Genomic DNA, 7,037 nt, shown 5'->3' with positions numbered 1-7,037 from the left:
GGCCGTTGTTTGTCCGTCGTGGAGTATACACGTGTTGCTAAATGCATGCATACAACCAACTATATGCAAGTTGCACATCTTTTTTTCTTTATTTTTTTTGGGTCTCCGCCTCAATTTATTAGTAGTAAGACTTGGATCGAGCGAGACTTTCATATAGAACTACAAGTCTCCTCTTGATCGATGGTTTCATTGTATTTGACGACATGCATGTGATGTGGACGTATATATAAGTTTTATCCATGTGTCAATCGTCTTGTACGCACGGACATGTATGGTATAGAATATGGAATTTATACAAAATATTTAGCTCTTGTATGGATTCATTATCTGCTAATAATTAGTTGGCTAATAGCTCATATCTAATATTAGCTACTCACTCCGTTCCAAATTATAATTTGTTTGACTTTTTTGACCCCAAGTTTGACCACTCGTCTTATTCAAAAAATGTATGCAAACATAGTCAAATTTAAGTCATTCTTGAAGAACTTTTGTTAATAAAGCAAGCCACAATAAAAGAAGTGATATTTAGCACAAATTTTTGAATAAGATGAGGGATCAAACTTGGGGTCAAAAAAGTCAAACGAACTATAATTTAAAACGGATTTAGTAGCTAACTATTAGCTACCTATTAGTTGGATGATGTTTGGATCCACATCTATTAGCCAGCTAGCAATTATTAACAATTTTTGTTATTTCTGCACCTATTAGCTGCTATTATCTGATTTAGTCTAACTATTGAGAATTTGAGATGGCTGTTATCTAGGGTCCAGCTAACAATTAGGTAATCTATTGTCTATACTTGTTTGGATCAAAAAAAGATAATTATTAGCAGATAACTACTATCTACACGGATTCAACCAGGACCTTAGACGACACTGACAAAAAAATTACCCCTACAACTGTTCCATAATCCCCACCAACTAACTTCATAACCAAAAATAAACCGGTTGCCCCTGCCTGTTAAAACAAATGAAAGGACTGAAGGCTAGTTTTACTCTCCATTTATGTCACCAACCGGGAGTGATTCATAAAGCATCATAATTGTACACATTCAACACAAATGGCCAATGACTGAGTAAATAGGACGCAACTAAATACGAAGGTAAATGCTTCTTTCTAGACACGCGTGTGAAGAGGATGCTTTGGCAACCATGCACTAGAGAAGAGACAAAGAAGATAAATCAAACTCATCATAGCTGGGGACGACGAGTTTGCGGCCATTAGTGTTCGGGGCTTAGGGGGCGATTAGGAGGGTTTCCATGGCTATGGACTTAGAAGGAGGGCTTACAGGAAGGCAGTCCACAAGGTCGGTGGGAGAGGCCAGTTGGATGGTGCTGGCAGCAGGGAATCAACCGATGAACAAGAAGGAGGGGACTAGGCTTAGCCTCGGGGGCACTGGGCCAGAGAAAGAGAAACATGCTAAATTTAGCGGGGGTGACGGTGGTGCGGGAGTCAAGAACACTTGGTCAGAGAAGAAGAAATGGGCTTCAATTTAGCAAGGAAGATGGTAGGGTGGAGGTAACGGCATGAGCACTGCTGGAGCCAAGCAGGGTTGCGGTGGGGGAGTGGATGGGTTAAAGGGTGCGTGTCCACTATATCCTTTGGCCGCGCCAAAAAACAAAAGCTTGGTAATGAACCCAAATGACCACTAATTCAAATTGTGAGGCTCTTGATAGTTGGTCTTAAGGTAGATTATGTTGCCGAATTTAACTTGTGCTAGATCGAGCCCATGTTTGATCACCTTGCCTTCTATCTAAGATATGATTGTGTGTAGTGAATAAAATCCCTAGCATGTCATGTGTTACCCAAACTTGTTTGATCATAACTACTTTATGCAACTTCACTTACCCAAATTTGTTATCGTTACGTGCTTTTATAGAAAACTATGTAGCATTTGTAGATTAAGTCTATCTTTTATACTCACGGTGCTATCATTAAATTACTTTTGCAAATTAAGAATCATGTGTTCACTCTTCATTCCTATATTTCACACCCGGAGTGGTAGGTGTTGTATGGTACTCTTCTCCGTCAAACAATGGTAATCATATTAGAATCTATTTCATACAATTTGCTAATTATTGATAAAAAATTATAAAGTTTGACTTTTCCTCTAGTCTAATACGAATACCATTTTTGTATGGAGGGAGTAGAATAGTGGGTCTGGCATGACCACTATTTTCTGTAACTTAGACTTGTTGTGAGGCTATTGGAAAGTAGAACCTAGTATATTTCGAATCTTGAAATAGTGAAGTAATTTCCTTTTATCTAAGTTTCGTCCTTGTGGCGTTCAATGTGCATGTTCTACAACCATATAATTGCGAGTGAGGTGTACGTGGTGTATCTCAAGGACTATCGGATTGATTAGATTGAACTGAGCTGAGTTTGAGCCAATTAAGAGTAATGACTTGGTTTAGATTAATTAATGACAATCATTTCTTATAGCGGTGCATAGATATGGCATATTATCAAGGGAGCTGACATATTTCGAAGTCCCAAGATGTGAGCAAGGTCTTAGTCGTGCACCAGTGGATGTTAAAAAAGTCCCCGCGACGGAGAAAACTTCCACGCTTGAAAAGATCGCCAACAACCATGGCAGTATTGAAACGGATATGATGATAGCTTGACATGCATTTTTAGATTTAAACTTCGTCGTAATTCATGAACTTACTGTGATTCAGTTGGGTAGATGCTCTATGGGATTGAATAATATATATACATCCAGTTTTAATTTATATGTCTCTAACATGACTTGTTTATCGACAGCGTTGTGTTATGACCTTGTCAACTGAACTAAAAATTACAAGCGCCTTAGCTTGTAAAACGAAAAATTCAACTTGGAAAATTTAGAACCCGCTATTGTGTGCAACTTGGAAAACACATGTTGTGTGCAACTTGGAAAACGAAAAATTCAATCGATCGTCATGATAATTTTACACAAGCAACTAGCTAGGCAAATTGTGCACTAGGTACTTAATTTGATGGACGAATCATCGAAAGAACCAGAAACGACTAGACGCTACTAGAGATTAATTTGGTCAGAACAGAGTTTGGCTGCAGGAGTAACCATTACAAGAGACGCAAGAGTTCTTTGAAACTGCAGTCCAACCAAATGTACTTAGCCTTTCAGGACGATCAGCTCAAGCACAAAACGTAGCACCATCCACCATCTAGTGTGTGTGTCGGACAATTCTTCTCAACACTGTACAAAGTCTCCCTTGCTTCCCATTTTACCCTTTTCAATTTTTTAGATCTTTTGCTCCTAAGTAGCACCCTGGTCTAAGTTCCGAAGCATTTCCTCCAAATAATCACCATCATCTTCGTCCTGGACACGTGCATTGTCGTCATTTCCACCTTCACCTACACTCTCACCATCCCCACTACCACCACCTTATTCGTGGCCACCTATTCAAGCATTAAGTTCAACTATTCATGGGTCCATGTAAATGCCCCGATGAAGAAAGAGGTTGTTGTATATTTCTAGAGCATTAGTAGAGGCGGTTATATACAAATACATCTTTAGAGGCGGCTGGTAATCTAATGATATGTTTGTGAATGAGGCTAGCTTAGTGGGGCCCGAGGGCCAACATAAAAAGCCGGCGCCTCTACAAATCGATTTAGTGGTAGTGTATATACTATGTCTAGATATATAACAAAATTTATGTATCTAAAAAAAAGTCAAAACGACATACAATCTAATCTAGTCATATATGTACACAGTTTAGATCTATAAATTTGTACATATATGAGTACATATATTCCTCTATTTCCCATTGGTAGTATGAGTATGTAGTAGGTGATGACATTTTCAAGCTAAGTGTGGCTAGTTGCTAGGTTTTAATCGTCCACCAATGGGAAACAGAGGACAGAGGACTGACGGATGTTATCGGTTAGCCAAATCCATATATATATATGAAGAAGAGTAGGATGCAACATTGGAAAAAAAAAAAAGGAAAAACTCGCTCGATCGTCACAATGGCTTACGACACACTCGGAATTGATCCGGCCGTTGTTTGTCCGTCGTGGAGTATACACGTGTTGCTAAACGCATGCATACAGCCAACTATATGCAAGTTGCACATCTTTTTTTCTTTATTTTTTTGGGTCTCCGCCTCAATTTGTTAGTAGTAAGACTTTGATCGATCGAGACTTTCATATAGAACTACAAGTCTCCTCTTGATCGATGGTTACATTATATTTGAGGACATGCATGTGATGTGGACATATATATAAGTTTTATCCATGTGTCAATCGTCTTGTACGCATGGACATGTATGGTATAGAATATGGAATTTATACAAAATATTTAGCTCTTGTATGGATTCATTATCTGTTAATAATTAGTTGGCTAATAGCTCATATCTAATATTAGCTACTCACACCGTTCCAAATTATAATTTGTTTGACTTTTTTTACCCAAAGTTTGACCACTCGTCTTATTCAAAAAATTTATTTATTTTGGGGCTGATGGAATAGTGAAAAAAATGGTTATTCTCATCATTTATTTATTTATTAGTATGCATGTTACAGATTATTATGCTCTCCGGTATGCATACACTACTATTTTTATACGGAGAGAATAATATATAGGATGAATACATAAGAAGCACGTACGGCATGAATACATAAGAAGCACGTACGGCACACTCTGCATGCAGATGCATGCATACAATTGCAGGCGTACACACTATGCATGACCGCATGCGTGCACCTGCCAGCTAGCTAGTAGGGGCTCCTTCCAACGTAGTTGCCCGGCGGGTTGTAGTTGCAGGTGATGAAGACGCCGCCGCCGTTGTTGCAGTCGACGCGAGCGCAGCCGATGGCGGTGGAGTCGCGCCACACCACCTGCGTGTAGTGGCCGCACACCTTCCCCGCCGCGCAGCTGTTGCGGCCGTGGTCGTAGTACTGCCTCTCCGCCACCCACGTGCCGACGGCATCCGACGCCGTCCAGCCTTTGCCGGAGCTGCCCCAGAAGAGGTTCTCACCGTACTGGTTGTTGGGCCCGGAGTGCACGAGCTTGCAGTCGCCCTGCCGCTGTGCCGCGTAGCTCCGCGCGAAGGCGGCCACACGTTGTCGTCCCACGACACCGGGCCGACGCCCACGGCCGCGTGCGCCGCGTTGTGCCGGTTCACGAAGTCCTGCGGCGAGTTCTGGGCCGCGCACGGCTTGACGGCGACCGTGGCCGCCGCCTCGGCCAGTGCCAGGACTAAACACACGACCCTACTAGACGAGGGCTCCATTGTATTGCTAGACGTACAATTGGACAATAATGAAGTTTTTTTTGTGTGTGAATTGGATGCATCAGTGGCGAGTGTGGCCAGCTATTTTTATAGTGGTAGTAGCAATGGATTGGAAGCACTACCGGAAACCGGCACTTTGCCGAGTGCCGGAAGCTTTGCCGAATGTGTTTTATCGGGCACTCGGCAAAGAGGTATTTTGCCGTGTGCATTTTTTTTTTGCCCTCGGCAAATCATTTTTTCAAAGCAATTTTTGAGGCCCTAAATGAATTCAAATGAAAAACTTTTCAAATACAAAGTTGTATAACTTCTCAAGATCTACAAAGTTTATTTTGGTCATTTCTTCATTTGACAAAGCGACAATAATGTTGTTCATAAAATCTACATCTCTCTCATATCTCTCATATTACTTTCATGAAAGTCGAAGAGAGATATATAAGATTTGTGAATAATGTTACTACCACTATGTCGGATGACCAAATGACCAAAATAAACTTTGTAGATCTTGAGATGTTATAAAATTTTGTAGTTGGAAACATTTTGATTTGAAATCATCTTGTCATGCAAAAATGACGTTTGAATTTGAAAATTTTAAAATTTGAATTTTTCAAAAGACCTCGGATGGAAAAACTTTCTAAATGAAAATTTTAGATCCTCAAAAGTTATGAAACTATGTAGTTGACAACTTTTTGATTTGAAATCATCTTATCATGCCAAACTACATTGAATCTCTCAAATTTAAAATTTGAATTTTTCAAACGACCTCGGATGGAAAAAAAACTTCCTAAATGAAAATTGTAGATCTCCAAAAGTTATGAAACTATGTAGTTGACAACTTTTTGATTTGAAATCATCTTATCATGCAAAACTACATTTGAATCTCTCAAATTTGAAATTCGAATTTTTCAAACGACCTCGGATGAAAAAACTTCCTAAATGAAAATTGTAGATCTTGAAAAGTTATGAAACTTTGTAGTTGACCACTTTTTAATTTGAATTTGTTTAGGGCCTCAAACAAGTAATTTACTCTTGATTTAGTATAATATATGAGGATAGATAACAGAATTTAGACACAAGTGACCGTGTAGTGCAGTGGTAGAGCAGCAGACACATAAGAGAGAGGTCGTAAGTTCGAATCCCACCGGCCACATTAGCTGTGAACTTTGCTAAAAAAATACAGCGACTTTGATGGCCGATGGCGCCCGTCCCCGAAAAAAAAATTGCTATTATTTTTGGGTTTTTTCGCATTTTTATTTTGCCGAGTGTAAATCTTTGCCGAGTGCTTTTCCGGCACTCGGCAAAGGCTTTGCCGAGTGCCCGACAAAAAGCACTCGGCAAAGGCTTCTTTGCCGATTAATTCTTTGCCGAGTGCCCTTTGCCGAGTGCGGCACTCGGTAAAGCCTTTGCCGAGTGTATTTCGGGCTTTGCCGAGTGTCGCAGGCACTCGGTAAAGTGCCGGTTTCAGTAGTGAAGCCAGCTTGGCGACTTATCATGAGTAAAATTTGGTCAAACATTAAAAACTATGGACATCAATAACTACATTATTAAATTATTTAGTTTGAAAACAGATCATATATGTAGTATTAAAAAATATTTGCAAGATCTAATAAATTATTAAGAAAATATTCTACAAGATATTAGTGATCAAAGATATACATTAAATACCATGTAGAGTTAAATGTCACAAAAGTTTTTTTAACCGGAAAGAGTGTATCTCAAACTTGTTTTATTGTAAGCTATAACAACTAATCCATCCATCTCATAAAGAATATTATTTAGTTTGGTCAAGCATTAAAACTTGTT

The 7,037-nt window shown here is 39.5% G+C and overlaps 1 pseudogene; it reads right to left on the bottom strand.

The window, feature by feature from the left end:
* Nucleotides 1-4,719: 4,719 nt before the first annotated feature.
* Nucleotides 4,720-5,237, bottom strand: LOC136544819 (pathogenesis-related protein PRB1-3-like; annotated as a pseudogene).
* Between the last annotated feature and the right edge of the window lie 1,800 nt (nt 5,238-7,037).

The sequence above is a fragment of the Miscanthus floridulus genome, chromosome 3 (genome assembly GCF_019320115.1).
Source record: "Miscanthus floridulus cultivar M001 chromosome 3, ASM1932011v1, whole genome shotgun sequence".
In the NCBI taxonomy this organism is placed as follows: Eukaryota; Viridiplantae; Streptophyta; class Magnoliopsida; order Poales; family Poaceae; genus Miscanthus; species Miscanthus floridulus.
The sequence above is the reverse complement of the archived record's forward strand: the minus strand, read 5'-3'. Positions and strand labels throughout refer to the sequence as shown.